Below are 23,634 nucleotides of genomic sequence, written 5' to 3' on the forward strand. Positions count from 1 at the left end.
AGGTAATCCGGGTCAAAAGATAAATTAAGAAAACCCCTTCGCGTAATCAATCTGTACGTATCCTGAACACAATTTAGAACCGACGCATTGGTGATCAATTAATAATCTCTCACTCTTTTTAAGTCGTACTAAGAAACCGCCATACAGGATAGCCGTAAGTCCGAAATCTAGCGTTAGGTTGCATTTTGTCAGTAAATATTGCCAACAAACAGTGACAGCATCAGTATTATTATTTCCTAATATTTCTTATACAGAATAAGCAAGTTCCTAACGCCAGAATTTGGGAATATGCTGATGGGGCCTCGCTTTTTATGAAAGAAAAACCGAGTGTGGCGTTTCACTGAAATCGGGAACATGTTTCTGATTAAACAAATTGTTAAATCTGTTATCGTATAACACACAGTTCAATAGTGACTATGAAATGTGCACCATACTTAATAGCTTATCTGCATGGCGCATTAAATACAATACTTCTCAACAAGCAAAAGACAGATCTCACTCTCACGAGAATACTCAGGTGTGTCGTCATCTAAAGGGAACAAGGATGGACCAAAATTGATCGCTGTGGAAGTTCACTGCAGATTTCTCGCCGGTAATTAGATGTTTGGGATTCCGGCCACTGAAGCAGGAGCGCCCCTGGAGGGCGTAACAGGCTAATGGCCGGCGGCGCACTTCCTCCACGAACGAGGTTTCCCGCAACTTGGAGGAATCTCTGGGACGGTGGCTGCGACGCCAGAAGGCAAACGTCACCTCCGCCGCCGCCGCCGTCGGCGCAGGCGCACGCCCGCCGCCTGCCCAGTGCCCCGTGGAGCTCGCGGGACTGCGCCTCCTCCCGCAGTCGCCGTCCGCGTCGCGAACCGCCACCAGCTACCAGCTACCAGCAACCTGCCGACAGCTAGCGGCCGCCCACTACCTGCTACGCGCTCCGCTCCGCGGCTTCGCGCCGTCTCGACGGTTACGCGCTCGCTGGCCAACATCGCAACAGTATACTCACACAGGTAACAATATACGAGGCTCTTTGAGTGTTCTGCTTGTCAACAACACGGAAGAAAATAAAATGGCCTGTCTCTCCCCTAGATCATGTAGAGAACATAATGATCTCGAACAAGTCATTTTCCAGGCTGATGGAATAATTAAATTCTTTTCTATTAGTTCATAAATAGATAAGTGAACGAAAGTAAAAATACTTAGCGCACCAAGATAGTCTATACCGATATATAAAGACAAATCCTTCTTTAAAGTTGTTACCATAAATCTCGAAAAATGCTTGACTGATTTACTTCAGATTTTTACACGGTACTCTAACGAACATATACACGGACAAAGGCTATATAATTTTTAATGTGTATAATATGTAAATATATATGTACTATATTAATGGGGAATGTAGTGCAAATAAATCTCCAGAAGTTCTCGATTGATCTATTTCAAACTTTTACACGATATTTCGGACAGATGTAGTCCATATATCTTTTAAAATGTAAATATATATTTAATATATAAGGGGGAAATGTTGTTAGCAAAAACCTTGAAAAGTTCTTGACCATTTATTTCAATTTTTTACTATATATATATATAAACCAACAATGTTTTCTGTGAAATCCGACTGCTAGGAAGAAAATGCCTGCGCATTGCTATAAAAATGTGCGCTTTTCTTTTCTTTCTGGCAATACGTTTTAAGTGCGATAACAGGCCTTTTAAACTATTAGACAAATTCTCTCTCTCCTATCTATATTCTTGCTCATTATATACATTTTTAAACAAAAACTGTATACACAACATTGTGCTGTTTTGTTCTCCTCCTCGAAGCCGGATTTTACAGAAAACGGGAGAGGTAGGGGGGGGGGGAGGAGACCAAGACATGTATCCGATTGCCATACATATTTTGCAATTGCGAAGCATTCCCGGGTTAACTGGATGTACATAAAATGAATTAAATACACTGAAAATAGTGGAAACGAAAGTATGAGTATGCTGAGACAGCCTAATGACATCCGGGCATCGAGTTATTGCGGAAATTTTCAATTATTATGACATATTCGTTGCAAGTAATTACGCGGTTCGTCAACATTATAGACGATGTTCCAAGAACAAATGAAAATATATTGAAAGTAGATGGTGTGGGCCTATCTCAAGGCAAAACATTCTATGAAAATATCCCCTCTTTTCTACGGTTTTCCAGTCGCCGCTATTTCAAACTCGCAATGTTATTGTTTATTTGAGTGTGCACATTACCTGAACTTTCACACCAATATTATGGGCTGGGAAATGGTTAAGTACCAAGGCCTGCCGCGAAGAAGCTCAGATAACACGCCTAATAAAGGTTTATACACTAGTATGCACCAGAATGAATTTTCACTCTCCAGCGGCGTGTGCGCTGATATGAAAGTTCCTGCTAGATGAGAACACTGTGACGGACCGGGTGTCGAACGCGGAACCTTTACATCTCGTCAGGCGTGCCTTGATAGCCCAGTGATAGAGCATGTGGACAAATGTTCGTGTCTCGCGCCTCGTTCCGGCTCACAGTTTCAATCTACTAAGCGGTTTCACTTATGTGCACTGTCAATAGACGCAGACTGCCAACACAGCATTTGTCTACATCAGCTGCATAATGTTGGAAGGTGGCGGTGTTACAAAGCCACAGATACCATTACCATTCTTGACATTTCCATAGACCTGTGAGTCAGGGGAAGAACAAATATTTTTGTATGACATTACCCTCTCGCAATTTACCATAGAATTGTTTCTTAACTACATCCTTTACCTGCAGAAACTTCCTGTATGTGCTACGAATTTGCCATAATAATTACAATACGAAACAGACGAAAATTTAAAATTCAAATACTTTCACTTTGCTCTTAAAGGTAATACCGTAGTTTGTCGGACTTTTGCACCATTAGGCATGTGAAAAAACCTTTTTCCCACTGAATAATTCGTTACTTTTTGAGTTAGTCACTAATACCGCGTATTGACGGTCAGTTTCGTCTGTTATCGAAACAGTGAAAGTTTTTGTTTGCTATGGATTGGTGTAATAAATTTGTTAGTATTTGTAGCCATTTTCCTCAGTTGCTTATAATAACTTCTATTATGCTTTATCACAAAAATAAGATAACTTCCGTCTTTTGCAACTGAAATTTATTCTCGAGTGTCAGACATGTTTCGCCTACTCATGTTAAGCACCTGCAGTGGTATTCGTTTTTGTGACCTGTTCATCCAGCCACTTGTTCTTCTATGTGTGCTAAATGCACGTAGTATAGGTTTCTTCCAGTAAAATCTTCACTGCACGTACTTGTACAGTAGAAAATTGAACATGTTTGCACTGCTATTGATTACATGCTATAGAGCTGAGGCAGAGCGGTACAAGCATGCACAGTTTTTTCCAGTAGAGGTTATGTACAGAGAAGTATTTATTGGAAGAAACTTGTACCATGTCAAACATGTCATAAAAAATGAATACCACTGAAGATACTTGATATGAACAGGCGAAAGTAATTCAAGTTTTAGTAAATTTGATTAGAAGCTATATTATCAAGCAGTAGCCAAAATTACAATCTTTTTAAACACATGTCGACAGCATGGTTCTGGATGCACGCTACATATTACTGGTGCTCGAATTTAGGTAATGACAACTTTCCCTCTATGAGTTGGGAATGTAATTATTTTACAGTTGGTTAGTGAGAGAAAATAGTTACTTATGTTTACTTAGTAATTTGTTTCAGCCATAAATTTTCAATAATATGAACTGTAAAAGACTGCGGTCCCAGGTTATCATTAATCTTCCGAATGTACTGCATCTAGTTTATAATAAAGTCCGTTTCTACATCCGACATACTGATTTTTGGAACTTGATATAGTGTTCTGATTCTTCTCTAAGTTCGACCGAGTAAGGTGGCGCAGTGATTAGCACCCTGGACTCGCATTCGAGAGGACGACGGTTCAAACCAGCGTCCGGCCATCCTGATTTAGGTTTCCTGTGATTTCCCTAAAACACTTCAGGCAAATGCCGGGATGGTTCCTTTGAAAGGGAACGGTCGATTTCCCCTCTAATCGGATGGGACCGATGACCTCGCTTTTTGGTCCCCCCCCCCCCCCAATCAACCAATCAACCAACCTCTAAGTTAGGGAGACGTCATTTTTGGAAAATTCTTTTCATACAATGTTTATCATTCTACAGGTTGTTGAAGAATCGAACATCTATGACATTTCTCCTTGCGAGCAACAAATTCTGCAAGTAACGACACTAGTTTCTTAGAATCGCTATCCTCCCCCCCCACCCCACCCCCTTTCACAATATCTTTGAACCTTTCATCTGAATGTCAAAATGTCAAAACGGTGCACATACATCGAAAGTCACAGTTTGTAATAGTTTGCTTAGAACGTGAAACCGAATGTCAAGATGTTACCATACTTCCTTCTTTTAATTCTATTAGAATATGCCAGAACATAGCTTTGCCGTGCAAATCTTACTTACAATAAGCCTTTGGTCCGCCGAATCACCTTCAGAGAAAAAAGCGTGTACAAGTTCAAAATGGCTCTGAGCACTATGGGACTTGATATCGGAGGTCATCAGTCTCTTAGAACTTAGAACTACTTAAACGTAACTAACCTAAGGACAACACACACATCCATGCCCGAGGCAGGATTCGAACCTGCGACCGTAGCAGTCACGCGGTTCCGGACTGAAGCGCCTAGAACCGCTCGCCACCGCAGCCTGCCGTGTACAAGGCGCACAATGGTGTTATTGCGTAACGCCATGGTTTTCGCCATAGGGGCTGCCGCTTGTGACTTACGGTTCATCTAGATTATCCGATATTGTACTGTAATATCTGTTACATATTATAAATGCAGCCAAACCAAATGATTCTGATATGCTCTTCAATGAATGTCTGTAACATAACTTTTATTATCACAAATTAGACCTTATACAATGCGTTCACGTTTGGTTCAAATGGTTCAAATGGCTCTGAGCACTATGGGACTCAACTGCTGTGGTCAAAGTCCCCTAGAACTTAGAACTACTTAAACCTAACTAACCTAAGGACATCACACACATCCATGCCCGAGGCAGGATTCGAACCTGCGACGGTAGCGGTCGCGCGGTTCCAGACTGTAGCGCCTTTAACCGCTCGGCCACTCCGGCCGGCTCACGTTTGGTATCTTCAAATATGTTGCATTGTAATAAGCGGAAGATTAGAAGTATTTGAAACGTTCCGTTTGAAGTATTTGAAAATAATCAGGTACCATGGTGACTGTAAGACATCTTAAAGATGACAGAAAGCTCTTACCTAGGATAAACGTCTGAATACGTAAAATGTAATTCATGTGTCACATATAGCGTGCGCTGAAGACATTTGAATTTTAAGATTTTCGAAGATATATTGTCTTTGAGAATCTGATGCTTAAAAAAGGTAGTACAATTTGCAACTGAAAAAAATTAGTTCTTATGAAACAATCTTCACACAAGCATTTGAAATTGTAGCCGTGACGGTCTAGCGGGGCAGAGCACTAGACTCCGGCTCTAAAGATCTCGTGTTCAATTCCGGGTAATGGTGAAGATATTTCCTTGTTCCAGTCCCTCCACACTGCCAGAGCTCCACTAAGTCTGCTATGAAATGAGTACCAGGGGTATTTCGGGGAGTAAAAGGCGTCTCTGGCGATGGGCACGAAAGCTCATTAAACGTGTGAAAGAGGAAATTTCATGGGATAGACTGTCGTTTTAAACATCGATGATCTGTGTTAGTTACTATAGGATAGTATATCAGTATAAAGACTACTTTGTACAAATGAAAATCTTTTGGAAACGGAAAAAAATCATGCTTCTTTCTTAAATTCAGATGCACAGGTAGTTGGCCTCTTTCTTGTGCATTTGGAGTAATGTAAGAGACAGCTGAATCATTTTTATAACCGTACAGGCGCTCAGATGTCCATGGCAATGCACAACACAGAGCTGCTTTATTTGAATGGGATCCTCATTTCTCTGGCAGTCTCCTGTCAGTTGAGCAATGCGAGTGTACCTCCCCATCTTTTCGAAATTCCAGTCTCTCACTCTACTATAGTGTTCAAAGCTCCAGAATGTACTAAATACAGTTTCATAGCTGAACAAGAAATGAAAATTTCTTAACTACGACATTTCAACATTTTGTAGACGTACATGATGATATATTTACTAAAATAATTTTTATCTCCTGATGCTGTCATATTTATATTTTTCTTTTTTCTGTTTGAATCGTTCCAAATAGCCATATGCAGATCAACATGCGTTGAGGACCACGCCTTGTGACTGAGTAAAATCAGTAATATAAAACTATAAAACAGGTGGAATTATTTTACACGTACTACAATCCAGTGATGAGACAATACGTGGCCAGATATGAATTCTGTTCCAGAAAATCGCTGTTAGGTTTTCACATAGAATGAACATAGTGCAGACTTCCCTAACAGCAAAGGAATCTTACCTAAAAGTCAATTGTATGATCACAATCATATGGCAGGTGTTCCTTTATTTATCAAATATTTACTCTGACGGTGTCTGTTCTGTATTATGTCGTGCAGCAAACGTAGGGTAAGTGTATAATAGTTATTAAAAAGGACTGTAGTGTCAATGATAGCCACAACACGTCTTCACGCAGTGTGAAGTTGTGATATTCTGTTTATCATTGTGCCAATTGCGTTGCCTGTGTGTGTGTGTGTGTGTGTGTGTGTGTGTGTGTGTGTGTGTGTGTGTGTGTCTAGAGGTACAATACGACTGATGCTTTTTAATTCATTCACGTAAGTGTACGATCTATATCAACATGTGTAGTCATGTACTGACAAGAAAAGCGGATGCAGAATTGGTTGATGCGGTCTAGAAAATGAAAAAAGAAACACATCGTGAAATAGGAACTCATTATATTAAGAAATAAATTTACTTCTTTCTACGACACATGCAGATCAACTTACTCTTAGTTAAGATATTATAATTACATAAGAAACAAAGTGGTGTGGGACGAACCAGTGATGTTCAGTAAGTGCTAATCTCTTTAAGATTTCTATCGACACTAACAACATTAATCTTTTTCTTAAAGTTACCTAACACGGCGTGTATAAAGTAAAAGATTCTGGAAATACTGAGACAGACTGATTCAATTACTACGCCGATAGGTTTAGTGATGCACAATGTCTGCTTGCACGTCAGAACAAATCTCTGCCCGACTGAGACATGACGGTACCGAACAAGGTGACGCAGTAGTCAACCCGTTTGGATGTGTGTTAAGACACCCAATTACAATATTCCATACCTCATTTCTAATGACTTCGACATCTTGGGTTTGCCGAACAGAACAGATAGTATGTATTAATTTTCTGCTTATGCGCTTAATTCACGTAGCTTATAGATTGTCTCTTATAACTGAGTTAACATTACACTATGGAGTGATCATGAGCAGTATATGACAATAATAGCTATAATAATAATAACATTAGTTTAATTATAAGTATAGAAAAAATATATGGCATTCAGAAATGTCAGTCTAGTTAACAATGTGTTGAGTAATTTTCACATTTCAAGGAATATGAGTAACAACATCCGAGACGAATGTACGACTTGCACGGAAAACTTTAATGTGGACCTGCGTTAATTTTATTGCGATAAATCTCGGAATTCTTTCTTTAGACCATTGGTTACCTTTGTTTCAACGTAAAAATTTTTAGGATGTCGTATAGAACAAAACTTTTTTTTTGCTTGGACTCAGATATTTTTCAGAACTTCTTACATAGTTATAAATGTTTTAAATGTCTGCAAAGGTAAACAAATGTGTACAAGAATGGCTGTAGTTATGTAAATACATGTCAGAATAAGACGCCAATAAGAAAATATTCTTGCGTATCCAATAGTCTGGTGGAAGTTTAACTAATCCTAAAACGCATCGTGTACTAACTGTTCAAATAACGATGTGGGAGCAACTTAAAATTAATCTAGACAATATAAGTTAAATACAACCACACGTAGAGAAAGCATATCCCATGCAGCAAGAAAGACAATCACAAGTGTAGCCTAATAGAGATATTAGATAATGTTGTGAAGACAGCCATACGCTGCGTATTGGTTTTCCTGAGTGACTTAGTTTTTCAGGTCTAGACAGAAAGGCCTAATTATGATGAGACAGAATTTAAACGTGTGGATAAGAATCAAAAACAATGAATTCTGGTATTCTCACGAACTATATTCGTTTACTTCTTTGTGTATTTATACTTAGGTGTCTATTTTATATCGCAAAACATTAAAGAATATATTTTTGAGGTGCAACACTATTCATTCGTACCCTGCATACAACATTTGTAGTTACAATGGCAAAGGTTTCGTCTGCAATACACATTACGCGTATTACTTGTCTATTGATGTCAATTGCAATGGTGAGAAATTGGGCACCTCTTAGACCTTCGACGAGAACAAGAATTATCACGAACACAGATGAATCAACTGTAACGAAGGGAGGTAATCAGTTAAAATAATTGAAAGGAACTGTCTAGGGTGAAACGGGCGTACGTGACTCTTGGTTCGTTTCAACATATACTAGAGAATTAACAGTAGATAAAATTCATTTCTCCGTAAGAGCGATGAATATTTTGGTTGCATGTGCATAAACATCAGAGGCTGTAATTAGCTTCAGAAACTTTTTCGTGACCATGCCAGCGCACTTTGTACAAAATAATCCAACGTTTTGTGATATTCTCACTTTTTCCTAAAGTTTATCCTACCGTTCGGTTTTCACTTAAAATGATTTGGTGAGTTAATTTTATTTTGATTTTGCGGTCGCATGTCCTTCTTGTTACCATAGTCGTCAGTTTGTCTAATAGAGTAAAGTCGTGTGTAATATCTCACTGAAGCATGAAAATTTGAAACTTTATGGCAGATTAAAACTGTAGACGCACCGGGACTGGAACCCAGCACCTTTGCCTTTCATTTTAAAAGCCGAAGCCACGTCCATGCAAAATGCAGTCGTATTGCGGTTTTCGCAGGAGTGCTTCTGTGAAGTTCGGAAGGTAGGGGATGAGGTAATGGCGGAAGTACAGCTGTGAGGACAGGTCGTGAGTCGTGCTCTGGTAGCTCAGTTGGTAGAGCACTCGCCCGCGAAAGGCAAAGGAGTTCGAGTGTCGGCCGGGTACACAGTTTTCATCTGCCAGGAGGTTTCATATCAGCGCGCTCTCCGCTGCATAGTGCACATTCATTCTGGGATGGGGTAAACATTTTTTTGTGTGTTTCAACTGTCAGTACTCGTGTTTCCTGTTCCGAGATTTTGGACCAACCCAGAATTCGCCGTTTTCGTACTTTCTGTTTATTCCATCGGTTTCTAAGTCACTGGTGTTCTCAACACCTCTTCTCACATGCCACATACTTACCCTCATTTCACAGCTGAAATACCGGATCTGATAAGCCCAATATCTTGGATGTACAAAACATAAAAGTAAATCTTTCTCTATCTCCTTCTCCTACTATGTATCCTGTGACTCTGTATTTAAGAGGGGATTGAAGCCTTGTCTGGTATCATTGAAATAGCTTCCCTCTCGGCTATTTATCTTTTCTCCAAGAGGGACCGAGCATCCCTGTCCCTCATCCAATTCTGTTTTTGTTTTCTTCCATCCATCTCATCTCCAAGCCTTATTTAATTTTTCTTCGATCTTTCTCTAATTAATAAACTTATTCTCCACATTGATTCATTGTATACTGCTGCCACAAGTTTCTGGTGGCTGCCATTACTTACATTCGACAAAAAATGAGAAAACTGCTTAATACACTCTGAACGAGATTTTCACCCTGCAGCGGAGTGTGCACTGATATGAAACTTCCTGGCAGATTAAAACTGTGTGCCGGACCGAGACTCGAACTCGGGACCTTTGCCTTTCGCGGGCAAGTGCTTAATACACTGATAACAAAACTAATGTTTCTTAAATTCCATATATTCGCCTTATTCATCATAATACACTGTCCTGCAGTATTAATGTGACCACCTGTCACAAGCCCGAATAATCACCTTTTGCATTGCAGACCACTGCGAGGTGTGCAGGGAAAGAGTCAATGAGATTCTGGAAGAACCGACAGTGATGTGGAGCCATGCCGACTTCAGTGCTGCGAGGAGCTAGTCTAGGTTTCTAAATGGAGGAACCATGGTACCTACAGCCCGATCCAACTCCAGGGAGTTTTGTGGCCAGGGGAGTTCGGTAAACTCAGCCTGGTTCACTTTAAACGACAAACGTAGGCTGCGAGCTGCATGCGAAGGTGGTCATGGTCTCCAAGGACAGATGCGTACTTGTGTTGATCCACTGTGCCTATCAGAATGACGGGGTCGCTCAGGGAATGTCCTCTGGCTTGGACTCTCCCGACGATTCTTTCAGGGTGTTTGCTTTCAGACGTTTCACGCCGTACATGCTAACAGCCATCTGTCCGATGGAGCATAAAACGTGATTCATCTGAAAAGGCCACCTGTCGCCACTCAGTGGACGTTCAGTTGCCGTATTGGTGTGCAAATTCCGGCCTTCGTCGCCGGTGAACAGCAGTTAGCATGGGTAAATGAAGCGGACACCTACTGCGGAGGCCCATAAACACCAATGTTCGCTGAATAGTCGTTGAGGAGACACTGTTGGTAGCCCTTGGTTTATCCGGGCGGTCAGTAGCTCAAAAATTGCTCCTCTATTCGCCCGTACTCATCTCCGAAGCCGCCGGGCAAGTGCTCTGCCGACTGAGCTACCCGAGCACGACTCACGACCTGTCCTCACAGCTGTACTTCCACCAGTACCTCATCCCCTACCTTCCAAACTTCACAGAAGTACTCCTGCGAAACGTGCAGCGTATTGCATGGACATGGCTTCGGTTTTTAAAACTGGCTGTCCCGGTGCGGCATACAGTTTTAATCTGCCATAAAGATTCGAAATTTTCATGCTTCAGTGAGATATTACTCATGACTTTACTTTCTTAGATAAACTGACGACCATGGTAACAAGAAGGGCGACGGGCCGAAAAGTCAAAATTTAATTAACTCACCAAATCATTTTATGTGAAACCCGAACGTTAGGAAAAAGAGAACATCGCAAAACGTTGGATAATTTTGTACAAAGTGCGCTGGCATGGTCACAAAAAAGTTTCTGAAGTCATCTATGGCCCGTGGTGTGCCACAGTTGCCTCGGTGCCGGTTTTGGATAACGCCATTTTGCCCCATCCACGGTATTCTTCAACCACGGCGGCACGCGAACAGTTTGAAAACTTAGCCGTTTCGGTAATTTTTCCACCGTTGGCTCGACAACGACTACACTGCTCTAAGAGTCTCACCGGTCACGCTTTACACACCCTCCACTGTTAGTGCTGCAATCTGCCGTCTGTGAGTGGTTATTGCAAGTTGACATCGAAAATAGGCGGTGGTCACATTAATGTGACTTGGCCGTGTATATTGTGTGACTCAGCGATGGTGCGTCGTTAGATGTGCCTGGTGAGGTAAATCCATAAATAAAATTAAACGAGAGTGAAAAAACGTCTAAAAACCACACCCAGGTTGGCCGACGTACCATAACAACGGTCGTTAATCCGCCGCGCAGTTCTGCGCCGCGTCTCGCGCATTTCCATATCTCTCATGCTACGGGGCTGCGAGTTACGCTGTACGACCAGCTCCATCGTTAACCGATGCTGATCAATAAATATTGCCTACTACCGTCTTACAGACACAACACAAGTTCCGTCTTGCACTCATGTGATAATTCTGGAAGGCAAAAGCAGCAATATTTAATACAGAGAGCTTGTTACATACAAGGTTTGACGTCGACAAGTGCAGTGTCTGTATTCTGAATGAATCTGATCGTAAAACTATTGTCAAACATATTGGACATGGGTTGCTTAATACCATTACAGAACACAAGATTAGTGAGATGCGAATTTAAGTTACACATATCTGAGTGCTAATATGTTGTATAGTTTGAGATTATTTGAAAGACAAGCCATCGGTCAGCGAGGACTGTTTCACCAACTTGTTATAATCGTGACACCTGCTTTAATTGCCCCGTTATCGTGTACTCTCACATTACACTTTACAGCCGGCCGGGGTGGCCGAGCGGTTCTAGGCGCTACAGTCTGGAATCGCGTGACCGCTACGGTCACAGGTTAGGTTCGAATCCTGTCTCGGGCATGGATGTCTGTGATGTCCTTAGGTTAGTTAGGTTTAAGTAGTTCTAAGTTCTAGGTGACTGATCTCAGAAGTTAAGTCCCATAGTGCTCAGAGCCATTATTTACACTTTACAGAAAGTGAGACTGTCAGTTCAACCTTATGAAACTATGGATTGTAAGTTAAGAGATTTTAGTTTGTTGTTTTCAGTCCGAACACTGGTCTGATGCTGCTTCTCGCACTAGCCTATCCTGTGAAAGTCTCTGCATAACTACTGTAATCTATATCCATTTAATGCTGTTTAGTCTCCCTCCCCTAGAATTGGAATCGCTTGAGTCCAGTTGAGGCAGAATTTAGACGAGTAGCGTGACGTGAACTAACTTTGAATGTGAAATATGGCATTAAACTAGACGGTGAGAATAGTGGGTAAAACGTGATGAGTGAAAAATATTAATTAGCAACACAGACTAAAAGAGGTGGTAAGTAGTAATGCCCTGATTGAGAGTGGTGCAAGTGGTGAAAGTTAACATTCGCGTGTCAGTAATAAGAAACAGTAATTGTAAAATACGATGTTTCATCTAAATTTTCGTGCTTCTCATGGGCGCTGGTGACAGTCGAAATAGTATTGTAACGACAGCGACGAGTGGAACGGGTAGGGATGAGTTGCTTGCCAAATAAACAGTAATTAAGTTTACCTATTTTGTAGTTTCTGAACTGTTTAATGTAAACCACGTGCGTACTATTAGCTGTTTGAATTGAAATGGGTAGTAATCAGACTATATTTAAATCGAAACAGGGCCGTAGGATGGATGCTAGGCACACGCTCACAGCTCTTAGCCTTCCCGCGTGTGCTATATGTGAGTTCTGTCACCTAACAAAATAAATCCTCTAACAAAATAAATTCCGACTAGATTAATCAAACTTGTGCCCGTTAATATCCATTGAAAAATCAGTTGAAGGGGAAGAAAGGGGGTGGGGGTGGGGATGGGGAGATGGAAGCTTGCAATACTTACACATTTTTCTTCCGATAATAACAGTTTCCACATTGAAAAAGTATATCGTATTTCATGCATCGAATGTTTCTAACATATTTTCACATGTGTTACAAGCCGAGAACCTACAGTGTAGTTTGTACTCCATCAGTCAGCCTACGAAGTGTGGCTAGGGGTATGTTGTGTACGATTCCATTGTTTGCTGATAGAGCTTGGAAGAAAGTTTGTTGGTACTCACTCCTCTGTCAAAAATGACATTTCTCGGACTTCAGCGCTGCGACCACTGCACGCGATGAATGCTGGACTCAGCTATACAGAAGGTTGGACAAACAAAAGTGGCCCGGAGAACAAGCTCGTCACAAAAATCGATCGCACATTGGTACATCAGGTGACGTGGGTGGCTAGGTAGGGCCGCGACCAGACTGACCTCTGGTAACAACTCTGTCAGGCGTGAAGACTGTATAAATGTGCGCCAAGGTTCGGGCGGCTGGATGGGCGGTTGCTCTATCCTGTTGGAAGTGCTTGAAGCTCTTTTCCTCCTCCGTTAATGCTGCCACGAATCCATGTCCAATCGCATGTACTCAGCGGGGTCGCTTTTATTTGCCCCACTCTGCATTTCTTATATTGCAACGTATGTAACAGGTAACGATCGAAGCAGACGAAATGAATTAAATTTTATGCCGCCGCCGAGACTCGAACCCGGGTCTTCTTGTTTTCTAGTCAGAAATGCTAACCATTACACCACCACAGCACGATAGTCGCGATCCCTCCACTAACTACCTAAGGTTAGGGCCGTCCCCAACACAAACTTCATTTCATTTCTCCCTTACCTATTGTCACTACTGCCAGAGCTCTCCGATATTGGCAAGCACCCCAGCATTGGACGTAATGGGACGTCCTTGTACCATTGGCGATCTTATAAATCTGATAATTAAATGTTTCCCTGAAACATTTCAGTCTCTTTTATTAACTACGATAATTTAATTCATTTCGTCTGCTTCGACCGTTATCGTAGATAATAAAAAGAGACTTAAATGTCTCAGAGAAACATTTTATTGTAAGTAACAGGATTTTGAGGGTAGCAGGTTCTTTGCCATCTACAACACTGGTCTTGGAGCTTCTCCCACTAGCATTTCTGTGATGCTCTCATTGTATCTAACAAAACTGGTTGCGAATCTCGCTGACCGTCTTTGAATCTTCTTTATTGCGTTTACATATCTAATTTGGTGAGGATCCCGAACAGCAGAATGTTATTCTTACAGATTCAATTGAAGATTTTGGAAAGTCTTCCTTCGCAGCTCACCAACCCGACGTATTTTTCTACTAATTATCAGTGTGGTGTCTGCCTCCCATCGACTTGATTTGTGCCATCTCTCTACCTTTAAACTAACCGACCTCAATAGGTTTCAGTATATTGGTTCAAATGGCTCTGAGCACTATGGGACTTAACTTCTGAGGTCATCAGTCCCCTAGAAGTTAGAACTACTTACACCTAACAAACTTAAGGACATCACACACATTCATGCTCGAGGAAGGATTCGAACCTGCGACCGTAGCGGTCGCGCGGTTCCAGACTGTAGCGCCTAGAACGGCTCGGCCATTCCGGCCGGCTCTAGAGATTAGTAGTAAACTTCAGTATACCAAGTAAGCCAGCCTGTAATACTGGCATATTTATTTTACGATTTGATGTGTTTACATTCTGCAGTAAAGTTACTGAAAATGCAGACAGCTCTCAGTTGTAAATGTACAGTTAATGCAGGACAACCAGAATTCGCGGTGGTCTAGCGGTTCTAGGCGCGCAGTCCGGAACCGCGCGACTGCTACGGTCGCAGGTTCGAATCCTGCCTCGGGCATGGATGTGTGTGATGTCCATACGTTAGTTAGGTTTAAGTAGTTCTAAGTTCTAGGTGACTGATCTCAGAAGTTAAGTCCCATAGTGCTCAGAGCCAGCCAACCAGAATTCAATCAACATCGAGAAGAAATAGTTTCTGCTCTTATAGTACGGCGCCTGTGACCACCATCGACTTCACGTAGCACTACTGCAAATAGTGACGACAACATGTGAACCGGAACATGTAAAACCGAATACTGAAGGCCATGGGTTTATCTTTCATATTGTTACCAAAAAAACAAATCAGTTACATGAATGGAAGACGCTGATAAAAGGTAATGAGTTAGAGAACACGGTCAAACATTACGGAGAACCTACGATATTAACGACCGCAATACCACGGGAGTGCTCGAGTAGACACATAGAAGAAGAAGAAGAAGAAGAAGAAGGACAAGAAGCACCTAGACGCCAGGAGGGCTTAGAAGACTCTCCACCTTACCGCGTCGGACACCCATCATCATCATCATCAACCACTCGCCCTGTCAGTCGTTGACTGGCAGTCATAGGCGTCAACAGGGCCAGTCAAGTAAAGGGCCCTAGCCGTCGCACCGCTGTTATTCATGTAACCTACCACCAACTATCCCAGTTATTCCCAAACGTCCCAGCATACTTCAACCCATCCTAAGTGGAGTAAATGTCTAACGACAGCAGACTCCTCCTTACCTTCCTCAAGAAGAGGAACTCAAGTGCGAAGAGAGAGACGAGAGTTGGTTGGCATTTTCAGTAGTCTGCAACAACAACTTGTTGCCAAGGATTATGTAGACATTTCAGATGAGTATATACATTCTATAGTACACGTAATAAATCCAAAAAAGAATTTTGTCTCCGAAAATGGCCATTTAGCACTGATTTTCTGTTAATTATTTTTAGGATGAAGTGCAACAGTCACGTAATGATTGGACTTAAACGTTATTTGCCGAGCATATCATTCCTCTCCTACCGTAGCTTCCGTATCTAATTGCCGCTCTGTAATGCGCAAGGTTCAAATGTTTTCTGAAGAAGCTAAAGAATTGTGTGCATCCATGGCTCAAAGAATCGCAGCAGATCGAGTGAGGTGACTGGACTCGCATTGTAAGAACAGCGGTTGAGTCCCCGTTCCGTCACTCCACATTTACGTTTAAAGTGGTTTCCTTCTATCTCTAAAGGAAAAAGCTGGAATCGATCTTCTGAAGACGCAGCCGACATCCTTCCGCAATTCGAGATTGTGCTCCGAGGGGCTCGTCATCGACGGAACGTTGAACCCTAACCTTCCTTCCTTTCCATTTAAGAATGGCGGCAGTACGACAGATTAAAACGATGCAAACCGTATCGGTCACGCTGTTCAGATGATGTTGCTAATATTTCGATAACAATCTCTGACAGAACACTGGACTGACATACGAGAGGACCAGTCTTCAAATCCCCATCCGTTCAACCAAGCCTAGGTTTTCCGTGGATACCCAGTATCTGTTAAATCTAATGGCGAGATAACTCCCCTGCAAAGAGCTTCGCCAGTTTTTTTCCCATTATTGTCCTATCAGAACTCGTGCTCCGTCTATAAAGACTTTGTTGTCGAAGTGACTTGGGAATACAATCTTCCCGTCGTCCATGACAAAATCTCAGTTGGTATAATCATCAAAACGAATATACGAGGTCTATTCAAAAAATTCCAGAGCTTACTTTTCACTTATTGTGCATGGACTCATTCGAAATACTCTTCTCCACAAGTGATACACAACTCCCAGCACCGTTCCCACTTCTGGAAGCAATCTTGGCCGGCCGTGGTGGCCGAGCGGTTCTAGGCGCTTCAGTCTGGAACCGCGCGACTGCTACGGTCGCAGGTTCGAATCCTGCCTCGGGCATGGATGTGTGTGATGTCCTTAGGTTAGTTAGGTTTAAGTAGTTCTAAGTTCTAGGGGACTGATGACCACAGATGTTAAGTCCAATAGTGCTCAGAGCCATTTGAACCAATCTTGGTACGCCTCTTGCTGGATCGCGCGAAGCGCCGTCTGCGAATTTTCTTTTATCTCGTCTATCGTTGCAAATCTTCGTCCTTTCAACGGGGTGTTCAACGTCGGAAATAAAAGAAGAAGTCCGCAGGGGCCAGGTCCAGATAGTACGAAGGACGAGGCAGCACAGGGATTTCGTCTTTTGTGCAACAGTCAATCACCAACAGGAATGAATGTGTAGCTGTTATCGTGATGCAACAGCCATGAATTGTCTCGCCACATTTCAGGCCGTTTCCTTCTCACATGATCCAACTGGAGTGTTATATTCTTCTGCAACCTCTGGGACAATCAGTCTTCGACTGGCGCGCTCGATATCGTTGACGTTCCTGGCACGAGCGTCGTCTCTAGCAGTCGAATGGCGTCTGAATTAGGGTCGTCTTTAATTTCCGTCCGGCCATTTTAAAATCATGTGAATCATTCGTGGCACCGAGTACGGCTTAAGCACTCTTCGCCGTAGGCTTCCTGCATCATTCGCTATGTCTCTGCTAAAGTTTTCGTGAGTTTCACGCAAAATTTAATACAGCCACATTGGTCCTCTAACTCTGCCATCCCGAAATTCTCAAAGTGTTCGACACAGTGTTCTACTCACGGCACATGCTCTTGCTTGTGTATTACCGACATCGACTCGGTGGTCAGAGTAAGGTAATGGACGAACCGGAGCAGTGACGTGTATAACTACGCGGTGCAGAGGCTGGGTATTAATACTACCGAGACGAGCACTGTAAACAGTCAATGGGTTGAAACTTCCTTGCAGATTAAAACTGTGTGCCCGACCGAGACTCGAACTCGGGACCTTTGCCTTTCGCGGGCAAGTGCTCTACAACTGAGCTACCGAAGCACGACTCACGCCCGGTACTCACAGCTTTACTTCTGCCAGTACCTCGTCTCCTACCTTCCAAACTTTACAGAAGCTCTCCTGCCAACCTTTCAGAACTAGCACTCCTGAAAGAAAGGATATTGCGGAGTCTCGGTCGGGCACACAGTTTTAATCTGCCAGGAAGTTTCATATCAGCGCACACTCCGCTGCAGAGTGAAAATCTCATTCTGGAAACATCCCCCAGGCTGTGGCTAAGCCATGTCTCCGCAATATCCTTTCTTTCAGGAGTGCTAGTTCTGCAAGGTTCGCAGGAGAGCTTCTGTAAAGTTTGAAAGGTAGGAGACGAGGTACTGGCAGAAGTAAAGCTGTCAGTACCGGGCGTGAGTCATGCTTCGGTAGCTCAGTTGTAGAGCACTTGCCCGCGAAAGGCAAAGGTCCCGAGTTCGAGTCTCGGTCGGGCACACAGTTTTAATCTGCCAGGAAGTTTCATATCAGCGCACACTCCGCTGCAGAGTGAAAATCTCATTCTGGAGTCAATGGGTTGTCAAGAACGTGTAATTCGTTTAACGTAAGCAGTGAATTAAGTACAACCAGACATTTTCTCTTTTAAAAAATTACCATAACGAGGATCTTGGTAGTAAAGAAAAGCTAACATCAACCAATTACCACGTAATTTTTTGTGTGTTAATTAAATTCAACTGTTTCATCTTTTTACAGCAATACCGTAACGAAAATTACTGTACCACACCAAAAATGAAACCCACATTTGTTTCCTGTTACACCAATACCACACTAAGAACGAACTTTCTGCATGCTGGAGTAGTTGCGGGTCAGCAACATCTATTAATCAATAGAACGAAAAACCAGTCCAAAGTTGCAAATTTTATTTTTTTATTCACTTGAAGACTAGTTTCGGGCCGAGTTACCTGCATGCACTCTCAAAAAATGTTCAAATGTGTGTGATATCTTATGGGACCTAACTGCTAAGGTCATCAGTCCCTAAGCTTACACACTACTTAACCTAAAATATCCTAAGGACAAACACATACACCCATGCCCGAGGGAGGACTCGAACCTCCGCCGGGCACTTTAACTGTTGACTTCAGTTTCCCATCTCTGGAAATGCCATTTTCAGTAAGTTACGATTATTTGGAAATGGGTCTCGGTCCGAAACTAGTCATCGAGGGAAAAAAGTAAAACTTGCAACTTGGACTGTTTTTGGTTCTACTGACCACAATAAGTTTTCCAAAATCCCCCCCCCCCCCCCCCCAATCGATTCGACACATGCTTCATTAGGGCGAACCCATTTTCGGATTTTTGGCAGGCTCTTTCACACACACACACACACACACACACACACACACACACACACAGGCATATTTTGCCTTAATGACACTGGCAGCATCGAAAGTACTCTGCGTAAATTCGTCCACATTATTTATTTGCTGCGCGTAGATAAGCTCCTTCACGTGTCCCCAAAAATAAAGATCCAGTGGATTTAAATCAGGACTGAGTGCTGGCCATCGAGGTGGACCAAAACATCCTATCCATCGTCCTGGAAATGTATGCTCAAAAATCTCCGTACTCTGTGACCAATGTGGTGTGGAGCACCATTGTGGAGGAACCACATTTATGACGTACGGGAATCAGAATATTTTCTTATAAATTTGGTAGCATGTTTCCTCTGGAAAGGTTTAGTAATTGTGCAGGTAAAACGAAAGGCCCAACACTGTAATCATCGATTATACCTGCCCCTCTATTTACGGAAAAGCGGCGCTGAAAATGTGTTGCTGCTACTTGGCGCGGACTGTGTACAATGCACGTGTGCATGTTTTGGAAACTGGTTATTCCATCACAAGTTAAACACGCTTCATCTGTGACGAGTATTTTGTTTACGTCGTAACAAAAGCCACTATGAGGATTCTCGTCGCGGAAAAATATTTTGCTCTTCCAGCGCTTGTACGCGTTAAATGTGGTAAGGATACAGAAGCTCCTCTTTCAAAGTGCAATGAACGACAGCGTGCGATACACTCAGGCGGGCGCTGCTTCTAGCACTCTGAGCAGGATCTTCGTGCTTGCGGTCCAGAATTTTGTCTTCAGCTTCCAGCGTACGTTCTTCGCGTTGTGGGCCTTTGCCTCTCGCGCGGGGGTAGTAAAGAATCAGCATCTTTCAATCTTTGAAAATTAAATACGTACTCGTAAGCTGTATTCGGTATTGATTTACTTAATAATAAAACGAAGGCACATCGGAACAGACAATACGTTTTGCATACAGAATTAACGGTAAAGATAACTACCGTACTTTGTTACAAATGAGTCGCAAAATAATCGAGTGAAAGCAGAGAATTATGACGATGAAAATTTTTGGTGAGCAGGAAAGTGTGTATCATGCTGGAAGTCTTCGTTATGGGAAACTTTCTCGATAAAGTAGTACAGCTGCCGTCGCAACACCTTTTGCCTCGTCATAAACTAAATGAAAATCGCATAGTTCATAGTAAATCTCCCTGCCGTCCTAACTTACAGTGACTCAACCACGCTGGTCGTTGTGGGCTACGTGTTTGCCACTCACGCTCCTGATGTCAGTATGCGCAGCGGTAATATCTGCTTTCCCAAAAACGTTGTCCCGAGATGAATTTTTTTTTGGCACAACTGTAGCAAATAGACAAATATGTTATTAGACGTTTTAAACCAGTTACTTGTGTTCTACTAATGGTATTTTTTGGCAGCTTATGCCATTTACACCTTGCATAAATGACATGTTGTTGACTAAAGAAATTAAGTTTTTTTTTAACGAACGGATTGTTTGCCATTGTAATTTTGAATCATGGGCCGCCGCAGAAAGTTATCGATGTGGGAGGAACTGTGTTCACGTGGTAGTACTTGTATACTTTCAAGAAAATGTCGAGCTGTGCCGCTATTTAACCCCTACCTCCTCCCTCCCACATTTCCCCTCCCCCCCCCCCCCCCAAACAAGAGAAAACAAACTCCAAGAACCGAATTCCCATTGCCTTCCATCACAGACGTATCTATGCAACACCACTTTTGACAAAGACGAAATATGTAATGGATATTCGCGACTCTTCTCCTTGAAACTGTAAACGAGAAATCTCTGGGAACTACAAGTTTCTCAGTAGCGTTGTAAGCGCTAATGCACAACGTTTCTCTCGTGCTACCATCCAATGGTAGAATGTACTACACGCGTAAATACTGAAAGTAATCTGATATATCTAAAAGCTGCCTCGATGATAATAAAATAATATTTACAAACCTCACACAAAATATTCACTATCAAATAAAATATAGATGGTGGTTACGTATTATGATGTGAGAGCATAATTATGTTTTTGTGATTAAGGGACATAATTTTTCAATAGTTCAGAGGTTATCTAGTAAGAAATTGTGCTTCGTTCCTCCTCCTCTTACCTTTCCACGAAACTGCAAGGTATTGGCCCTCTGTAGCTGAGAAGTTGATGACACTCTTGACGGACTAAACGCGTGCCTGTATGTTCATTCTCTATGATGAATATAATACCTGCGTACTTACTGATACAGACTGGGGAGAACAGCAGTGAAATAAGAAAGGAATTATAATTTGTATCCATACTCTAAATAGCGCAACATAAATTTAGTATCGAGGGTTTTCTTTGTGATGAAGACTCAGTTCTATGCCAACTGCACACGTGACGTTATGGGTAATAAAAATTTGAGAAAATATGAGAAGCAACTGAGAAGCAAACAGATCATAAACTTCCGAAAGTGTTATCAGAAACAGAACTTTTGCTGGTTGTCTCGTTGTCTTTTCAGTTGCGATCTACATGGAGTTTCTGGTAGTTCGTATGTCTACCCAAAAAAAGTCTAAAAAAGTTATATTTCCATAATTCACTGCAGGCCTTTCAAGACCGAAGCACAAACTGAATTACCAGTTTTTAACAGTACCGTACTTCGTGTCCCCGGAATTTATGTGCGCCTCCATGTGACGTAATGGCTTTGAACAACACGCCCAATATTCAAAAGTCCGCAGATCGTCGTCTAGTGGCTAGCGTTGCTCCCTCTGGATCACGGAGTTCCGGGTTCGATTCCCGGGAGTTGGGGATTTTCTCTACCCTGAGACTGAGTGCTTAGGTTGTCCTCCTCCTCATCATCATCATTTGTGAGAGTGGCTAGACTGGACTGCGTAAGAATTGGGACTTTGTACGGGCGCCGATGACCGTGCAGTTGTGCGCCTCACACACCAATCATCTTCATCAACATGCAAAACATCAAAAGTAAAATTACAGAAATTCATATTGTAATGGTATCGACTGCTGTGAAATGCTTTATTATAGCTTTTATTGCTGCCGTTTTCGACTGTGATCACAATGAGGAACGTAGATACATTCATGAACAACCTCAGTAAAAATGAGGTCTGTTTCTGTACACTATGTGTTTACAAGAATCCAGACAGCCCTACGTAACGCAGAATTGACCACTCGATGTCACGAGATCCAGTCGTGCCCAAGTAAAAGGAGGCGGGCGTGTGTAGTGTATCCAGTAGAGAAGCAGTAATGGCAGAGAGGGGTCAGGGCAGCTCCGTGACTTCGGACGTGGATTAGTCACTGGATGTCTCCTGAGGAACAAATCCATCAGGGACATTCCAGTCGTAAAGCTGCCGAAGTCGACTGTCGGCGATGTTATTGTGAAGTGGAAACGTGAACGGACAACCAAAACCAAAAAGAGGTCATGGACTGTCACGCACTGAAGGACAAGGGCCATCGAGCATTGCGGAGGATGGTTGTGAAAATCGCATGAAATAAGCCGAAGGAATCAATCGTGAGTTCCAAAGTGCTATGACCTGTTCAGCTACCACAGTGACTGTGCGCAGGCAGTTTAAAAGCATACTGTACGATGGTCAACCAGCTCTTCATGAGGCACACGTTTCTGTAGTCAAGCTAGGCGACGCTTGAGGTGGTGTAGAGAGCGACACCACCAGACTATGAGTGATCGGGAACGATTTATTCGGAGTGATGGCAGTCAGATGTAAGTTTTGGGTTTTGCGAATGCCTGGAGGATGTTACTTACCATCGTGTGTAGCGCCAACAGTGAAATATAGAAGTGATGGTGGTACGGTATGGGAATGTTTTTCGTAGTTAGAAAGTGGTCATCTTATTGCGCGTAAGAAAACGCTAAATGAAAATTTCACAGCACTGTGTACTGTGTACAGTGTGTAAGCGTACTGTCGTATCGGTGGATTGGTTGCGGAATATCTTTGCGAGCGGTTGCATTTTTTGCAGAATCGAGCATGGGACACGGGGCTGCTATGTTGTGTTTGTGGGTGGCTCTACGTGGGAAAGGCATTATTATGGAAGTTCAAGAGTTGCTACACGTGCTATTACAGTGAAGTAATGAGATATGGTAGAGGATTCAGAGAAAAGTGCATAAAGAAGTAATTAAATATGAGCAGTGCCACTGATAACGTATTTCAGTATTTATATACTTATATGGATATGGATTGATAACCTGTAGCAGTCTAGAATGAAATTAGAATTCTATTGACACCTTCAGCTGCTGACGGGCGTTGATATATATCAACGGGGAGAGGTGAAAAAGTGTGTCCCGACCGGGACTCGAACCCGGGATCTCTTACTTTCATGGCAGACGGTCTATTCATCTGAGCCACTGAAGGCCCAGAGGATAGTGCGACTTCAGGGACTATCTCGCGCACTCCTCCCGCGAGACCCACATTCTCACCTTGTATGTCCACACACTACACCGTAGTGTCCCACCCCAACACACACAAAAGAATAAGTTCATGGCCGGTATTGCCAGAACTATATACGTATAT

The sequence above is a fragment of the Schistocerca piceifrons genome, chromosome 2, assembly GCF_021461385.2.
Source record: "Schistocerca piceifrons isolate TAMUIC-IGC-003096 chromosome 2, iqSchPice1.1, whole genome shotgun sequence".
Classification (NCBI taxonomy): domain Eukaryota; kingdom Metazoa; phylum Arthropoda; class Insecta; order Orthoptera; family Acrididae; genus Schistocerca; species Schistocerca piceifrons.